At 36.2% G+C, this 20,275-nt stretch overlaps 1 protein-coding gene and 1 long non-coding RNA gene across 4 annotated transcripts in view; one reads left to right on the top strand and one right to left on the bottom strand.

Annotated features, from left to right (window-relative positions):
• Window positions 1-20,275, bottom strand: part of LOC149065464 (myocyte-specific enhancer factor 2-like) — a 210,656-nt gene that overhangs the window by 146,606 nt on the left and 43,775 nt on the right. The window lies entirely within an intron of this gene.
• LOC149065465 (uncharacterized) overlaps window positions 1-20,275 on the top strand; it is a 47,970-nt gene that overhangs the window by 18,641 nt on the left and 9,054 nt on the right. The window contains exon 3 of one of the 2 annotated variants that reach the window (XR_016195599.1): window positions 17,901-18,002. This is a non-coding gene — a long non-coding RNA (uncharacterized LOC149065465). Of the gene's footprint in view, window positions 1-1,147; window positions 2,287-17,900; window positions 18,003-20,275 lie in introns of those variants that run through there. The other variant, XR_016195600.1, reaches the window with a different exon arrangement.

Raw genomic sequence — 20,275 nt, 5'->3', positions numbered from 1 at the left:
TAGATAGAATGTTGTGCTAAAAAGTCTTTCTTACAGGCGCATTATCCTCTTAGTGAAAGCATCTAGGCGGAATTCCCAAACTTTTTACCTTTGCGGAACCCTTGGAAATGAGGTTAAAATTTTAAAGACCTCGTGGTAAACCAGTTCAACCTTTAGACACTTTAACGGCACCCTAAAGTGCTGCAATACATTCGATGATGTTCATCAATCAGTCCTTATTGTTTCTTTCGATGTAATTTTATGTCCGAAACAACTCACGGAGACCAAAGTAGATCTCTCAGCACCCTAGAGCAAATAATTCCAACGTTTTTATTCCCAGGGAACTCTCGTATATGGTGAGGTGAGACAGTCGTGCAGAACCCCGAACAAACATGAATATTACCAAAGATATTTTTATCGCATCACCTATGAAATATTTCACAGTTTTTGTTACCTCGGAGCGTGGAACCCTCAAAAACCACTAACGAACCACCAGCAAAAATGTTATGTAATTCTTGGGTTCCGTGAAACACTAATTGTAAACCTATACGTACCCTAAAGTACCACGACACTTTGCAAATCATTCTCCGTTCGATTTCGAGGTACTTCAATGGCAAGCTACACTACATCGATTAGAGACTCCCTATCTTAATTCCTATTTTTACTGTTATTTCAACTCAAAAAAGATTCTCGGCACTTTAGGCCTATCTCATTATACACAATACTGCGGCAAACAATCCGTGAAGCATTGCTCTCACTATTTAGGAAATTCTTACCTAGAATTGCTATCTACGTCTAAATTTATCTCTAAAACGACACGAAGGACCCGAACTATCTCACAACAACCGAAATCACCACGGCACACAAGATCGTTTTAATAGCATCATGGGACCCCCCCACCCGAGTAAAGTGATTTTTCTGAGACCCCTCCCCCCGCCACCTGGCTAGAAATGGCAACCTATGAATTAACATACTTACTCTCGAAAATTTGAATCAGATCTAATTACCATTAGGCCCCCTCTGCACTTCTGGCCGGGTCCGGGTGAGCCCATGCGTTAAGACGGCACTGACGGCACATCTTCTGCAAATAATTTCTCTAATAATAATTGTAGTCATAATTATGGTGACAAGGTCATGATTAAAAACGCGTTTTTTTTTGTTTTTCAAGCCACTGAACAGCCGAATGGTGCCCCGAAAAGGCCGAAAACACACTGTTGTCATTTCCGCTCTGAATGGATTTTATACAGGGTGTCCTGTAAGTGCATATATTATCTCATCAACCGTCCATCGTGGAAGTATAGTTTCAGTTTAAAAAATTATCAAAAAAGGCGTTCAAAAATTATCCTGTACCAGTTTTGAGAGTGAAGATACAGTGTTTAACAAAATAAAAAAATCTAAATGTTTATACGGTCCCCCCCGTCCTCTAACTTCCAGTCGGAAAATAGTTGCCCGAGGCCAATAAAAAAATCCAAGCTTCTAAGTGCAATATTCACTGAGATATTCCTATTCAAAAATCGAAGAAAAGTTGGAAAAAAGGACAGCATAAATGAGGGAAAGGAGCGGTTGTTTGTTGGTTTTTGCTGTGATTTCTCAACTTTTCTTTGATTTTTTTAATTCAAATTCCTCAATGAATAATGCAGTTAAAAACCTTGGAATGTTTTGTTTTGTTGGCCTCAGGAGAGACAGGGCAGCAACTTTCCAATTAGAAGTTAGAGGACAGGGGGACCGTATAAAAATTTAGATTTTTATTTCGTTACACTCTATTCTCACTCAAAACTGGTATAAGGGTAATTTTTGAACGCTTTTTTTGATCATTTTTTAAACTGAATCTATACCTCTACGACGGACGTTTGATAAGATAAAGGCCGCATTAGCACTTACAGGACACCCTGTATAATGTATCTACAGAATAAATCAATTCAACAAATTTCGAGAATCAACATGGATTGTAATCAACAACAATACATCAGTCGTAAGCAATCTAGAAGGCCCAGACCGCGAATGGATCGACATCGAAGCAATCTCTGACTGCTGTTCCATATAACAGCACGGATTTGGAATCTGGTCTTGCGGAAAACAAGTCCAATAACGAATTCAGCTCACAGAAGGCCATTTTATAACTCACTTCAATCATGATCATGGCTCGGGATTCATCTCTTGGAGCGAAAACTAAAGCTGTAATCATTATATCCAGCCGTATTTTCGCTCCTTTTCTTTTCACGAGTTTTCAAACGGCCACAAAAAGATTTTTGGTATTTTTCACATCAATGATTCAATCTCACAAAAATATTTCCCCCCACCCCTATATCTTTTAGTTTTAAAACAGTATTATGTGTATTGAATTTTGTATTAAAAAAAATTTACATTATTATCTGAATCATTAAAGTTTTATTTATCCAATTGGAAGTTTCATTTCATTATTAATACATAGGGAGAAATCGGACTTTCCACAGGTATAGACATGGCCCCCACAATGGGTGGGCTGACAAGGCTCCAGCCCTGGGGCCCGGTGTGATTTTAATCATTTTTTTGTTTTTTCACGCTATAAATTCATCATAAAGGGGCCCCGTGAAAGTCTGGTCGGGGGAGGGGCGTGAAAGATCCCAGCCTAGAGGCCCTGCTTCAGGATGTGGGGGCCATGGGTATAGACTATAGTGTGTATTCAGGGCCAGACTTGGGCAGATTTGAAAGATGTGTGAAGTCACATACGGTCGTAAAATGGGATCGAAACGATTTTTGGTGACTTTAAATCAATTCCCGCAGTGTGTGAGGCTGTTTTGAATGTCCGGACTTCGCGCCAGTTGAAAATCCTGGCCTAGACGAACGGATGCTTTATAACAGGCATCTTCAACCCGTTGCTCGCGAGCACCACGGTGCTCCCTGCTGAACCCAGAGTGCTCGATGCTCGTGTCCGATTTCGAGCTCGCGAGCACTTGAGATCAACGTTCCGATTGAACACCTTGTACGAATTGCATTCAAGGACTGAAATCATCCTGCTTTCATGCATTCGCATGTTAAGCTTGCCGTAAGGGTGCTCTTCTCTTGATGATCGGTACAGGTAATGCTCGCGACTAGGAAAAGGTTGAAGACCTCTGCTTTATAATATGGAATGTAAGTCACATATTTCTTGTATGACATTGACGTGAATTTCTCATTGATAGTTGACTGACAATCGACTTTAGATCTTTTCTGAGGCTTTCGAAACTCATCGTTTCTTAAATAGCGTCTAATAAGGCTGGTATTGGATTTTGTAGCTCGGTGCGAAAAATGATTTTGCGGCCCCTCTATAAAACTCCGGGATCTCTCTATCAGGCTGGAGAAAAGCACCACAGCCTACGATTTATATACTTATTCTCGAAAATCGTAGTATCAGTTTCATTTTATCATGGGTCCTCCGTTTTTTTAGAAACCCCCCCCCCCCCGCCCTTCCAGCAGAGCTGTAACTAGGATGTTTAAGATGTTTGTGCTATCCGGGGCAAACATGATTATGCAGCCCCAACACTTTGAAATTCGATAATTTTATAACGGAAATTTTTTTTGTTCAGACCTAAAATTTGTCGCCTCATAAAATTTGCTGAACGGTGCCCCTCTTGCCCCTCTCCCCCCCCCCCCCCAGTTATGGCCCTGATGTAAGTATCATATTGTAGGTATGCTTGTTTTCTGCGGAAGACTTTTTCAAATGGAACATGGGCTAGCATTCACACCTCGAAGTTGGAAAACCGCAGAAAACCAACTTTAGCAGATCACCACTGCAGGGCCGGAACTAGGGTTTATCTGACGGGGGGCTGGATTTTGCCCCCCCCCCCAACTTTAAAATGCGATAGTTTTGTAATGTGAAATGAGATTCTTTTCCCAGTATCTTATAGAGTAAATTGGAGTATCACTGAATTTTGAAATTATCAAATTCGAATAACATAAATACTTTATTGAATTTCGTTAATTTTTTCACTGCTCATGCTGTACCTTATTAAATTACCTTATTAAATATTACACTGTAGACCAAGTAAAGTTGAACTGAAACAAAAGGTTTGAGAACATTTGTCCCTCCAAAAATTTGCCAACCCTCTAAAAACCGCCCGGGAAGTTGCCCCTCCCGCCTCCTCTGATTCCAGCCCTGCGCCTAGAGTCGTGACCAGCTTTGACCATGAATTAAGATGACCCTGATCTCTCTATAGCCAGGTATAGCTCAGGTATTTTATGCACTTTGAAAAAAACCAAGGATGTTTATTCAAAAACACAGATATAGATACTGTAGAGGGCCACAAAATCATTTTTCGCACAGAGCTACAAAATCCAATACCAGTCCTAACAGAAGTTGATTAACGAAACGATTATTTTTGAAAGTATCATGAAAAAATTTAAAGTCGACAGTCAATCGACTATCAATAAGCAATTCACGTCAATTACATATAAGAAATATGTGTCATGCATAATTTATCAAGCATCCATTCTCCTACACAAGGATTTTCAACTGGTCCAAACCCAGGACATTCAAAAGGGCCTCATTGTGCGAATTTATTTAGAGTAAATTTTTAGCATAAGAGATCGACAAATGTCGATTCCGGTCCTCTAGGGCAGTGGTGCGCAAACCGTGGGTCGCGACCCCACGCGGGGTCGCGTCAATGAACTAGGGAGTTCGCGAGAGATTCTCCAAAATGAAAACTTCCAAATAGGAAATTCATTTTTATTTAAAAATATGTCAGAACTAAAAAATGCCTTCATTCAGCTGAGCTAATTACCATGTATCATACGATGTGATTTTATCAAATTCTACTTGTACAATAATCAATATATCGGCTCCGTTATGTCAGAATCACGAATATGCAATGTCCTTGCAAAACGAAGAACGTGGGAGCATCACCGATTTCAAAATTGTATATTTCTTAACAATTGAAAACACAGAATAGAATGATAACTAATATGTGAATATACGGGGGGGAATGTGTCTACCTTTTATGAATAATTTTCTTAATGGTTGATTTCAAATGCAGAATCATTTTGAAATCGGATGATTCTTTCTTAATCACCTTGTATACGAACATCAAGGGCCATACAACTCGCTACTCTTCCATCGCGCATAAGGGACACTAAGTACAGGGTGGGCAAAAAGTCCGTAGAATCTTTAAAAATGAATAAAAACCAGAAAAATAACCAAAATAAAAAACGGTTAGCATCGCTAGGTGACGGGAATTTTTTCAAGACAGGAAAAAATAACTCAAAACAGCCGATAGGTGGCACTGACGTACACAAGAGAAGATACGCAAATAACGAACAGAATGCCTCCAAATCGTTTATTACAACAGTATGGGTTCCACATGACCACCACAGGGGATAACACGTTGCAGGGGACTCATAAATCCAGCAGCGGCAGAGTGCAGAAGGTCCACATACACGGTTTATAACGGTGAACTGATTGTGGATTAGGAGCGCGCAAGTTCTTATAACCGTCTCATTTGCATATTTCCACCGAAGTCGCTCGTACCAGCGCCACCTATCGGCTGTTTTTGAGTTTTTCTTCCTGTCTTAAAAAAAATTCCCGTGACCTAGCGATGCTAATCCTGCAAACCATTTTTTATTTCGGTTATTTTTCCGGTTTTTATGAATTTTTATAGTTTCTACACGGACTTTCTGCACACCCTGTATATCAAAAAACAAAGTAGATATTTATATGATATTTAAAAAACTGAATATATCTCTTTAGAAGTTAATATCGCCTAGCCAAAATCAGAACGAGTGTTCCGATTTCGGAACAGCACATTTACTGTCAAAAAAAATTGGAATGTCCCGGAAAATCGGAACATATGGTCAACTCACGTAGGCGTCGCAGGACATATGACCATCCTTTGTGGGGGTCGCCGATAAATTTTTCGGTCAAAAGGGGATCGCGCTTCAAAAAGTTTGCGAACCACTGCTCTGGGGTAGAGAATTGTCAATATTTCACGAGTTTCAGGCTATGGTGGGTGAGGCTATGCTTACGGATATTGTAGAAGGCCGCAAAATTCATAAACCCCACGCTGTCAGTAGCAATTCAAGAGACAATCGACTTTAAGGCCGAGACCAAAAAAAAAAAAAAACAAAGAAAACTTTGACAAGAAATCTTACGTCTTATATTATCGAACAATCCCAATATTTGTGACAGATCAGGATTTGGGACTCGTGCAAAGCCAGGACATCAAAAAGGCCCGCTAAACTGATATTCTACTAAATTCACACACATATGGCACAAAAAAATTGCTTTCCGATTCTCTAGGCTAGATAGATACTCAAGACAGTAAGGGTTGAGAATAACAGATATATACATATTGTAAAGGGCGCAAAATAGTTTTTCGCAATGAGCTACAAAATCCCATCTCAACCCTGTCAGTAGTTATATATAAGAGACGATCAATTTTGAAGGCATCAGAAAAGACAAAGTTGATAGTCAGTTGACAATCAATGAACAATTCGCGTCGATGTCATATCAGAAATATGTGTCTTCTGCCATATTATCAAGCACCCGTGGTCCTAGGCCCGGATTTTCAACTGGCCTAAAGCCAGAATTTTCAAGGCCTCACTAAAATACACATTGATTAATAGTAAATTTATAACATAAAAAAATTAGGTCGATTCTGTGGACACTAGGGTACAGACCCGTCAGTATTTAACTTGTCTTCTCAACCGCAGGACCGTGGCCCGGAAGTGCCATAAGTCAAACCGGGCCGTCAGTGACTCACTATTTCCTTTTTTCTCATTTATTTCTTATTAGTCGTGTGTATGACCGGCCCTCCTACTCACACAAATTAAATCAACCGGGCCGCGGACTGCTAAATGTTGAGAACCGCTGTCTTATATGCCATATTATCAAGCACCCGTTCTCCTATGCAAAGATTTTCAACTGTCCTAAAGCCAGGATTTTCAAAGCCTCTATATTCTTAGTAAATTTAATATATAATAGTAAATTTTTAGCATATAAAAATATACAAAGGTCGATTATGGGACTTAAAGATAGAGACCTGTCAATATTTCACTTGTTAGGAAAGGCTATTCATGCAAATACTGTAGAGCAGGCATCTTCAACCCATTGTTCATGAGCACCGTGGTGCTCACGAAGCACACAGAGTGCCCGATGCTCGTGTCCGATTTCGTGCTCGCGAGCACTTGATCAACGTTACAATTAAACACCTCGTACAAATCGCATTCAAGGATTGGAATCACCCTGATTTTATGCATTCGCATGTCAAACTTGCCGTAAGGGTGCTCCTCTTTTCATGATGGGTACAGGCAGTGCTCGTGCCTAGAAGAAGGTTGAAGACTCCTGCTGTAGAGGGCCGCAGAATAGTTTCACCCCCACAAAATCCATAAACCCAGTAGATATTCAAGAGACGACGATCACACTTTAGGACTGAGACCAGAAAGGACAAAAAAGAAATCTCGCGCCCCTTTTAATTATAGAACAACTTTCTCTTGATCAGTGTTCCTCACCCTTTTTAAAACTGCTGACCGGTGGAAGTAGTTTGAATAAACTCACGGAAACGGCAAAAATGATTTGCGGACCGACAAAAAGTAAATAAGTGAGAGAAATAATTTGTGACACTGACAAAAAATTATTAAAAATGGGAGAAATAATTAGCGAATTGGCAAGTAAAAAAATTCCGTAAGCAAGAAATAAGCAAATATAAGAAATAATTTTCGCACCAGTAAAAATTAAATAAATGGGAATTTGCGGGCAGGCGAAAAATAAATTGAAGAAATAATTTTCATATACACTATTCCGATGAACTAAGCCAAATAAAAACGAATATAGAGACTGTATAACCCCCGTTATAAATATATTAAAAAAACCCTGTTAAAGTGGCCACCCCTCTTTTACGGCCAAAAATAACTTCCCTTGAATACTAAAAGTACTTTTCCTTCTTTTACGGGCGAATTTACCTCTCCCGCCAGTGTCCGCAAAAAAGTGGTGGGGGTTTACTGTATTTATATAAATTAAAATTATATAGCGGCCCATACAGATTGATCTCGGGCCGGCACCGGTCAGCGGTTAAAGAATACTGCTGTGGATTAGGCATTTTGATTCTCCCCAAAGTCAGAAATTTTAATGCCCAGCTATATATAAATACATTGATTTCTTGGTGAATTCATGGCACAAAAATAAAAACAAAAATCATATTCCGGGCTTCTAATGCTAGACACTAGAGACAGAAAGGGCTATGGTGATATAATAATACCGTAGAGGGCCGCAAATTGCCTCAGCCCGGCCCCGTATTGTATGTACATTTTTATTCAATGAAATGAGTATCTCTCATCATGTATCATAACTAATAACGATCGCTTAAAGCAGGCCACGAATAAAACGTGATGCAGCAAGATTGATATATAAGGTAGACTGAGGTGAGTGGAAATTGGGTAAGTGAAGTAAAATTCAATTAACTTCTGGGAACGGTCTCGGCTTAATTTTTCTTTGATACTTTATTTTTCAGTAAAAATATAATTGGTACGATAGCTGTTCATAGAAGGAGATTTCACATGGAGTTTGTTTTTGTGGTCAAGGCACCTGTTGTGCCCTTTTACATTTCGACTATTTCTGAAAATGTGAGTTGGCCTAAGATCGATATCACGGTGCCAATTTCTTCCTTTCTAATTACTTTATCGGTCATTTTAATATATAATTATGATATCTATGAATTAAGAGGTTTACATTTTTTCCCCACGTTTTCACTGTGGGACAAGTTTTCACATGACCCAATGCATTTACATTAACCCCGTACCCCCGAATTTTTCGAAAATTTCGCATTTTGCTTCTCATTTGTCTCATGCAATGTCGAATAATATTTACGTGTGGGAGGAGAGGGGTATTGTTTTTACATTTGTGAGTTTTCTACATTCCAGTCATTAATTAACATTGTGAGTTTTCTGCATACTAAGGTTATAAATTAGCTTTTTATACCGAAATAAAAGCCTCTAGGCTTGAAACTAAAGACAGGAAGGGCTATGGTGAGAGATACCGAGCGGGCCGCAAAATGTCACAACCCGGTCCCGTATTTGTGTGTATGTACGTTTTTTTACTCAGTGAAACACGTACCTATCGATGTTTTTGGCTCTCAATACCACCGGAATCGGCGCGAATCATCATGTATCATAACCAATAACGATCGCTTCAAGAAGGTCATGAATTAAACGTGAAGTAGCAAGACTGATATATATATACAAAATAAAGGGATAATGGATCATAATAACATTAAAAAAATAAAGCAAGAGCTGTTTTAAAAGTATATAATTTTTGACGTTAAGGAAGCTTTCGACGATGTCCTTCACATGGTACCGTGGATTCATTAATTTTACGTATCAGGAGAGAGAGAGAGAGAGAGCAAAAAAATAAAACGCCTGAACTTAAGTCTAGATAGTATCCTTTTTTTGTATTATTATTATTATTATTATTTCAGCTAGCCTTTTTAAAGGTCACATGCTTAATTTGGGTGGGATACGCCACGGCATGAGAAGGAAGTCGAGGGGCGTAAGCGTTTCGGGAAAAAGAACTTTTTTTTTGGTTGCTATGGCGTTGCACACACACTTTCCGATGCAATAATACACATACAAAAACTCTCTCTGTTTCTCTCTTAGACTGGACAAGGACGTAGACCATTCTGGTAGTGGCTACTGTTCTGCCGTGACCACTCGATGGATAGTTGGTGTGGTGGTGGTAGTGGGTGTGTGGAACGTATCGACTGTCTAGTCATTCACATCAACACATTCCATGTCTCTCATTTTATTTTTCTGTTCACGGGTCATTTCATTAGGTTTAGCTCGTTACATTCACAATTTTGAAATATTAATTATTAATTAATTTGTGTGGAAGAAAATTGACTAAATCAAAATCGGATCGGTGAATAATAATTTATGCACGAATCAAATTTTGTTAACCCTCCGATGACGTAGACCCTTTGTTTTTGGAAAACTAACTTGAATTTGTGCATCATGTGATGCGAGATTAACGAGAAACTTCTAAAAGTTTTCTCTTTTTAAACTTTCAAGACTTATTGTCATTGTTTTTGGTTTTTCAGTTTAGATGGCAGCACCAGCGGCACCGAAGTGTCGAGATCTTTCAGGAAATTATTATACAATAATGTGAGATTTCGATTACAGTTTTAAGGTACAACAGTGTGTATAGACATTTCTTTTCAACTTTTTAACGTTGAAGCATGAAAACATTTTCAAAATATTATTAATTGCTTAAAATTAATAAGTTTTTTTTCTATAAAAATGTGTTCATGTTTGTTTTACATTGGTAGGATATTTACAGTAGGATATGTTCGCGAGGACGAAAAATTTTAGTCAAGACTGTCAACTCTATAATCACTAAATGCAAATGTTAAGCACCACAAATCGTTCAAATGATATTAAATATGAAATGATCAAGTTTAATTTTACAGTCAATTGATAATCGATTTCAACTTAATTAAACATCGGGGGAAAGTTTGAATTATTTTTTTGTGCTCTAGAGTCTGTGAAAACTGAAAAAGAACCGCATATTTTAAATTGAAAACAAGGTAAATTTTTATTTATAAAATGAAAATTTATGCATTGAAGGACTAAAAAAGGTCAAAAACTCTCGCATGTAAAAATTGGTGTCGTGATGTGATGACTCAGGGACGTGGTCAGAAATCTCTTACGAGTTGGACTGAAATGATATTTTTGAATGGTATTGAACTGGCTTTCGAAAAACTTAATCACGCTGTTCCATTTATATCAGATATTTTCTTATTAAGCTCTCCATAATTGAGGTCCTGTAACTGTGATTAGAAATGTATTTCGATTATATGTTGCTTAAACTTTAGCAAAGTGACAAAAAAACCAAGTAATAATTACCAAATGAATCTTTCACTTTTCATTGATCTATTATTTCTCGAAGAGAATGAATTTAAGTGATAAAAAGACGCATAATATTTCTTTTGTGAAGTCATATATTCTCTTGTTATTAAGCTCCTTTTACGAGTCAATTCTAGCACTGTAATACACTTGACATTAATCTGCTATGAGATATTATTCTTTTTTTTTACTCTGTAACAAGAAGTTCTACAATATATAGCATTTATCGACTTAATGTTCAAAAAAAACAAACAAAATCTTTAGTATATAACATTTAAAGGTCAATCGAAGTTGGCTTTACGTTAATGCAGTTGATGAAAAGGGTTAGTTTCATTCATAGTCTTTGTTGAGAAAAGCTGAACCTATGAAAGAAACCGGAAAAGAAATCTTTCGAAAAGCGTGAAATCTATCGCGATTGTCTGTAGAAATCAAATCGAGCCGCCATAGAAATGGAATGAGAAGCATATCACGTATAAGGATGACCCGCCCTCTTTTATTCAACACATCAACGCGTGGCTTTGATGGATTGCTTATAAGATTAGAGTCCGATGAAATGAAACAAAAAACAAATACAGCGAATAAGAAATATGAAAACTATACATGTCTATTATGTATGAACAAATCTAGTTCATGTGTCACAAACATGAAATTCTGTCTGGTGTCATATCTTCCTACCATTGTCTTATAGATGTTGTAGTATGTACTATCTACAGATTTATATAACCATTGCCAAATTTTACCAGCAGACAATATATAGACCGGTATAACACGGCCTAAAAACTATTAATGGTAATTACAACGGTTACAACACAGAAAATAATGTTGACAAAAAGTTTAAAATAAATTTCAAACGAATTTTTTTATTGCAGTTTTTATATTTTGCTTCAGCAATGAAATTTTCACGTATTTCTAAACAGTTTTTTTTTTCTCATGTTTAGTTACGATTCAGTGTTTTTAATTCCGTGATCATCCTTCTCGTAAATTCAAATGAGAGAATAATATTAAAATCAGTATTTCCGGATGTTATATCAAATGATTTATTCGTCCGGAGAAGTTGAAGTCAGAACATTTTCTGGAACATGTAATACAACATAAAACTTTCGAGTCATGGTCTTCCGACACATGACGTTCAAGATAAAACTGCACCTGAATAAATAAGCTGTCTTGTTGCACTCACATCTTTACTTCATCGCGAAAACTAGATTCTTCGACTGCTTGTTGTTTTAGCTTCATGACAGGCAAAACATTCACATTTTTAACAAGCGAAATTGATCAAAAACATGTCTCATTGAACTTGGTGATTGCAATATGCGGAGAAGATAGAGATGAGTCTTTTAGCTAATGAAAAGACCATCTTATTAATAAGATAACATTTATGAATAAGAATTTAAATTTATTATGCTATACATGGTATCAAAATGAGGAACTTTCTATATGGGGTCGATGATTAGAAACAGGAATTAGGTTAATCTTACGTAAAACGTAAACAAAACTCGCGCTTATTATACATTATATGGTAAAAAAAACGCATGTACCAACACTTTTTTGGATTTTCTTTAACATGAATAACGTTCGCATTCGTTGTTACAATAAGTTTATGATATCATGCAATATCTCAACACTATTTTTAGCGAGATTTGCTTCAATGTTCCACTAATAGTAGAGTATTATAGTTCGAAGTAGAGTTGACGACTCCTCGGATTCCTCTCTAACAAGGCACATAAGCTTTTAGATATGTGTCTAGACTTTGTAGTAGTGAATTTACATATCCGAATGATGCTCGTGTTCTTTCTTAGAATATTTCGCTAATCGAGATCAATAAATGTATTTCGAACATGCCAACGCCTTCAGAGAAGCAAAAAATATACTTGTTGGATAAAGTTGGTCATTAAAAACGATGAGATATTGAGCTGACATCTCTGATCTTGATGCCGCACATCATTACTCACCTTAAAACAGAAACAACATTTACCATATCATTTCTTTCTCAGGTTTGCATAGTAAGAACACCGATACTGTGAAATAGTAGAACTACTTTGTTTTTGACCACGCAGTATACACAACGGAAACAAAAACTATGTTGATTATACGAATACGAAATCTAGAGCCTTAACAGGCAAATTGCCCAACAAGGTGGCTGGAAAAAAAGAAAGAGAGAAAGTGAAACAGAAACAAAAACTATGCTTGTTTTATGCACAACCAGAAATAAAAACGAAGGGTGATATATATATATATGTTTAAAATTAAATAAAAACAAAAGGCGATGCAAGGCCTAAACAAAAACTAGGCGGATTACATACGACGGAAACAAAAACTATGCTGATTACATACAACGGAAACAAAAACTATGCTGATTTTTATGTACAACGTAAACAAAAATGAAGATGGTACACTGCTCAACTGAAATAAAAGAGGACACTCTCCTCTTTTATTTCGGTTGGGCAGTGTATGAATAAAAGACGAGAGTGAGATTCTCGTAAACAAAAACTAAGCTGATTACGTACGACGGAAACAAAAACTAAGCTGATTACGTACGACGGAAACAAAAACTAAGCTGATTACGTACGACGGAAACAAAAACTAAGCTGATTACGTACGACGGAAACAAAAACTAAGCTGATTACGTACGACGGAAACAAAAACTATGCTGATTACGTACGACGGAAACAAAAACTATGCTGATTTTTATGTAGAACGTAAATAAAAATGAAGATGATACAATGCCCAACGTAAATAAAAGCGAAGAGTCATACGCTTCTCGTAAACAAAAATTATGCTCATTTATGTGCAACGTAAATAAAAACGAAGGGTGAGGCCGACTCAAACAAAAACTAGGCTGATTAAGTATAACGAAAATAAGAACGAGGGTTGATGCTTGCCGTGAACAAAAACGAGGCTGATTATGTACAACGGGAGAAAAGTACGAATTGTGATGTTCTGCTTAAACAAAAAGCTGATTATGTAAAACGTCAATAAAAACGAAGAAGGATGTGCGGCATTAACAAAAATGCGACAGGTAAACGTCACAAACATAAACAAAATATTTTGATTTGTGGACACTCCTTTGACCGTAACCACTTAATCAAAATCCTCACTTCTTGTTGTTTACTCCAAGCTTCAGCTTACGAAGAACACGATTCGGACATGAGACTTGTGAAAAATTACGCGAAAACACGTTATCGTGGTGAAACAATAAACTGAGTTTTCCACGATAATGTGCGTGTTTCCGGTGAAAAGTCTAAGTAATTCTCGTTGTTCTGAAAGACAGACGTACTTGAGTAGGAGTGTAGACCAAAAAAAAAAACCACTTACAGCCAGTAAAATTTTTGGAAAAAAACGAATAAAACACTCTTATTGTTGAAGAAAAAAGAAAAAAAAACAATATCGTTTCTTGCTAATTGCTGCGTAATCTCACTGATTTCTTTCCACGAGGTTTTAAGAATCCCGAGTAATATTCCGAGTTTTTATTGTATTGTAGGAAAATAACGGATAAACTTATCAAAACAAAGAGTTGGAAAAAAAATCAGAACAATTTTATATCCGTTTTTTTTCCGCGTGCCCTTAAAGAATAGGTTTTTTTGGAAGCGTCGGTCGTTAAAATGTAGCATAACAAGATCTCTTTTTGGCCTCCACACCCCCATTGATTCTCTACAACATACCGCTGCTACCTGTACCTCTCTCTCAGAGTTGGTCAGAAAGACACACACTCACATACACGTCTGTTACTTCAAAAAAAATCAATAGCCTCAACCTCTACTAAAAAGAAAAAGCGAACGCAAAACAGTTCGGGTTCTTTGCCAATCTTCCACACATACTATATGGTCTTTTAATACCGAGTACACTTGACCTTACTTCAAATCATTTACCAACCTACAATGCCTGACATACTTCACGAAATTGAAACTTCCAGGTTTTAGAATCAACAGGCTTGAATTTCAATGAAATCGTAAACCTTGAAACGTTTTCCAAGTAAAACTAATTAGGGATTTGTTATTGAATTTTTTTCCCGTGAGTTAGAAAATGAAATAAGAAACGAAGCAGAAAAATAGGAACTTTAAATACTTTTCTGGGAATTTTAAATTCATGTGTGCCGTTTAAGAAATCTTTGCAAAAAAACCTAAGTAATCCTTTTGATCTTTCAACGTTTAATACCAGGTGAAGGTGGGTTAGAATGGAATAAGTAATGGTGGTATCCTGGCAACGGTGACCTCCATCCCTGGGGCGTGGGCACCCTAAAGCCAAATTTTTCGAGCCTTTTGAGTAAGGCTTTATATGCCCCCTTTCTTTTTTTTTCATTATCTTCGAAATCACTACTTTCAGATCTTTTGATTGAAGTACAACACGTCAAAAGCATTGAAAGTCACACCTAAGGCATTAAGTTTGAAAAAAACAACAAAAAAAACGTAATTTCACCTTTAATTTAATTTTTTTTTTTTAAACCATTGCACATTCTTTCCGCCTTAAGAAGTATTTAAATATGAATAAAATGTAGACACCGTACTTTTACTCAAACAAAATACTCAATAGATATTCTTCAATCAACTCTTTAATGTTATAAAATTGAGTTGAGTACGATGTGCGGCAACAGTTGCGTTATCAGATATTGCCGGTGGTATTTGTGGTATCATCGTTGAAGGATAAGAAAATAAGATAATGATAAAATACGATGAACACAGTGGAGTAGTCAGATGAATGTAAAGCTGATTTTGAATGGCTTCAAAGACATTCCAGTCCGTGCCGTGATTCACACTATCAGAATCTCGAGAGGATGTAAATGAGTAAATATCTATGCACTGTCACGCATATCCAGGCTTTATTGCATAGTCGAACGAGTAAGGTAAGCGTGCCATATGCGTTGCCAGATCAAACACCGATTATCGATTAATCAGATGATCGTATTAACCCTTCGAGAGGCATTGACGAGATATCGCGCCTCCTTAAAACCCCTTTATTTCATCATTGACAAGCCCATATATTTTGTAAAGTTGATTTTCTCAATGAAACACTTTTTTCTTATACTTCTTAGTTTGCACCTGCTGAAAATCGGAGGAAAGCATACTTCATCCAAAAAAAGTTGTAGCATTTTAAAGGGAGTTAAGTGATGGTTCTGCTGTGCCGCTTGAAGGTTTAAGCTAATATTTCGATCATTTTCTGGCGCATCTGACACATAAACATAATCATTACGAGGTAAATTGTTCTCTGCTTAAAATACAGGAAACTTTTAGAAAGTTAAACCTTTATTTCCGTGACTGAGAAAGTAATGACGAAAGGATGGCAATACAAATTAGGGAATGTAACATTTCAGACAAATAATCAGCAATCACAGAATTGCATTTTGCTGTCTTTCCGTGACCCAGTTTTGCATAAACATAATATCTTTAGTTAGTTTTTTCGTGTTTTCGCGTGCCATAGTTCCAATCGCAAAAAAAAAGACAAGAACTTAATCTGAGTGGTGACACGAATGGGCAACAATGTGCCATTTCGACGATGTTTTGTTGTGTTTTTATTTTTATTCTTTCTCTCCCCCTTGCCATATAACAAATTCTCTTGAGCGTTGACCTTCGCATCAAAATGACGAACGCAATGCCCCAAAACCTTTAGTGATGTCATTTGTGATGTCATATACTGCCTCGCATTAAACAAGGACACAAGCAAGCTCTTCTCACTCTCTCTATCATTCGCCTTTTTACTTATTATTATACCAGGCACATAATCTTCATAACAGAGGTGGGGTTTCAAACGAAAGATAGATGAGAGGAATAGTTTCGTATCCGGCTCTGTAAAAAGACGCTTCTTTTTAATCACTTTCATTTTTATCGAAGGTTACGTCACCTTTTTCATGTTGATCATACTAAAAAAAATATCTGTTTTTGAATAAATACTACTGTATTTCGGAGAGCTTTTAACATGAAATTGGTTCCTCGAGGGAAGTCACACGAACAACTCTCAAAATTGTTCTACGTCATAACTCTTGCATAATAGGGAAATAAATAAAATTTCCTAGAACACATATAAATTTCTATGGCCATATAATGAGCGTCAAACTAGATGTCGCTTCAAATGCTCATTCATACATAATACGCTTTGAAGAAAAAAATTGTATGGACTGATAACATCGTGATTAAGATTTGGATGTGTAAGTACACTTGTGAATATCCCAATGAGTAAACGGGACGATTTGCGGTAGGAGTCCTCAAGTTCTCAGAAGAAAATACCGCAAAGAATCGAAACCGACACGCACTTACCACGGGTACCGCATATTAAAGACACTCAAATTCTCTCTTAATACTTGTGTTCTAAGAATCTCCGGGTAATTCAAACTTCACGCTTACCAACCAGAAACAATATTTTGTGCCACACCCAAAAATCATATACACACGAAGAAATGTCAGCATTTACACTGAAATTAATTAATTTAACCTGAAAAATAAATTTACGATTCAGACAATTTTCATGATGATAAATAAACAATAAACAATCTATTTTTGAAATTCAGAGGACATTTCAAATCAATACAAACTATGGTATTACATAGGGTGACCATACGACCAGTATTTTTCGCGACATCCCTGCATTTTCAAATGATTTGGTAATCCCGGCTTAAAGATGCCCCGTTTTTTACCGTGCTTTCATCGAAGCTTAATTGAATTCTTATTCCTCACTGAAATTAAGGGTTAGGTTTATTTTAATAACTTATAAATTATATAATAATTATGCCTCATGAATTTAAACATTCATCTCAAAATTACGCATATTCATCATGATAGACGTTTTCTTCGTGAAACACATTTCAATCCACTGCGATTTGCAGTAACGCCTTATTTCCCGCGATTAGCGTATGATTCTAGTGATAATTGGCAACTATGCTTACCTTTGGCAAATATTTGGAGATAATTTATGATATCACGTATTTTCCCGTATTTGTGATCTCGATTACCCTTATTTTTCCCAAAAAAAACATGACCTAGTATTAAAAGATACGTCACGACTGGTACTTCGTACGGTAAGTCAAACTCTTTGTTGAAATCTTTTCATGTCACGAGATCAGCACAACCATTTTTTACTTTCCCAACCAGTGCATAATGGAATAGCAGTAAGCAACAAGCCTGTCTCGAATGTATTATGGAAAGAGTAAAGCGAAGGAACAAACACCATGGAAAGAATTGATGGACGGTATGGTACGTATACCTTTTGGACGAGAGGTGAATTTTAGAGCCGAATTAGTTTAACGTCTTTTCTGTTTTGGTGTGGGATTTTTAAGAATTTGTGAGAGAGAGCGAGAGTAAATATTCTCGAATCGAAAGAATTAACATAAATTAAAAATAAAACGATTCCACAAGTCACGCTTTAGTTTACTTGAAACAATCTCTGGATTTCATCAAGTTACCGCCGCATCAATAATAAATTATTGATAGGAATGCATATATTAAAAAGATATAGTTTTTCTTAGGATTTAAATAAACAGTAGTGTGCAACATGTTTCAAAACTCAAGTAAAACATGAAAAATGATCGGCAAAAGAATGAAATTGTTCTTTCATAGCTAATTCTTCTAAAAATAATTATTGGGGAAAATACAAGAACTAGAATATTCTTATACGGCTCCTGGTAAAAATTGTCAAGTAATATAATTATTTTCTCTCTCTATTATAATGAAATTTTTTTCACCCCCGTAACGTTAGATGAAAATTTGCAGAAAACATTTTCACTTTTTACTTCACTAAAATAAGTCCTAAAAAACTTCATGACTTCAACAAGCAGCATAAATCAAGAATTTAAATCGCCGGTATCTCAGGGAATTTCAATTTAATTGTTACGAGATAAATTTCTTTCGATAGAATACAGTAAAAAGAAAGCCTAAATTTTACTGATTGAAAAGTATTATAGAATATATGGATCTGTGGGTGTGTGAACTAAATCAGTTTATAAAAATCGTAGAAAGCCCTTAGGACTCCAACACATGTTGGATGTGTTTTTAATATTATATTATGTCAAAATTTAATATTTTGGATACTTGAATTCTCTTTTCGGTAAGATTTCAAACATTATTTTTTTTAACGAGAAATTGAATTTTCTGGATGAAAATGTTCTGCATTTTCCAGAAAATTCAATTTCTCAGTATATTTCGGGCCGAAAAAATACTATCTCTTAATATTATTTTTTAACATTTGGATCATTTTTCGTTGATGTCTACCAAACTGCTATTTTCAGCCATATACACAGGGTGTTCTGTAAGGCCTAATTTGGCCTTTATCTCGTCAACTAACTGTTCGTCGTAGAGGTATGGTAGCTCTGTCTCTCCTGAGGCCAACAAAAAAATTCCATGTTTCTGGATTCAAAAATCAAAGAAATGTTATTAAAGGACAGCATAAACTAACGAACAATGCTTCTTTCCCTCAATTATGCTCATCCTTCCCAACTTTTCCCAGATTTTTCAATTCAAATATCTAAGCGTATAAATGCACGCGTACAAACAAGGTTTTTATTTTTTTATTTGTCGTCAGGAGATACTGGGCAACAACTTTTCAATTAGAAGTTAGAGGGCAGGGGGACGTTATAAAAATTTAGATCTTTTTATTTTATGACACACTGTATTTTCACTCTCGAAACAAGTACAGAATGAATCTTGAACACATTTGAGCATTTTTTAAATTAGAGCCGTACCTTTACGATGAACGGTTGGCAAGATAAAGGCCGAATTAGGAATTACAGGACATTTTGTATATTGTGTTTCGTCAAGAGTGGTCCTAAATTTGAATAAAAATTCCTTAAGTAAAAAATATGAAAAATTACCACTATATAAGGTGATGAGCTGAACCTCAGAAAAATTACCATTGAAGAAAATGTGCAAATTAAAATTTTGTACGTCACCCAAAAATCGAAAAATTTTTTCTAATCGTAAAAATTTTTCCTATCTTCAATTGCGTCCAAAGAAATTTATCTCGTAACAATAAAATGAAAATTCGCTGACATATCATGATTTATGTCACTTCTTTGAAATCCTGAAATTTTTGAAAGTTAGTTTTTAACAAGTTCTTTTTTGATTTGCCACCTTGTTGGGTGATTTGCCTATTGTGGCCTCTGATTTTGTATTTGTATTTATACAGGGTGCATAGCAAACAAGGGGTATATGGCATTTTACTGGCGAACCGTTGATCCCAGAGGTATAATTCCAATTAGAAAAAGTTTCCAAATAACGTGTAGTACTCAGATATGTCATTCATATTCCAAGGGGTTGTATAGTTATTAAATAAAAAATAACTGTTTACATAGTCCCCGTGTGCCTCAAAATCCAATTAGAAAGTTGTTGCCCTGTCTTTCCTGATGCCAAAAAAAAATTCCATGTTTCTAAGTGCAATATTCACGGAAATATTCTCTAATTCGAAAAATGGAGGAAATTTAGGGAAAAAAACAGCGTTAAATGCGGGTAAAACAGTTTTTTCTCATTTAGAG

The sequence above is a fragment of the Pholcus phalangioides genome, unplaced genomic scaffold, assembly GCF_987345545.1.
Source record: "Pholcus phalangioides strain wild (caught in Gottingen) unplaced genomic scaffold, Ppha-v1.0 ptg000039l_1, whole genome shotgun sequence".
In the NCBI taxonomy this organism is placed as follows: domain Eukaryota; kingdom Metazoa; phylum Arthropoda; class Arachnida; order Araneae; family Pholcidae; genus Pholcus; species Pholcus phalangioides.
This window is presented reverse-complemented; position numbering and strand designations above follow the sequence as displayed.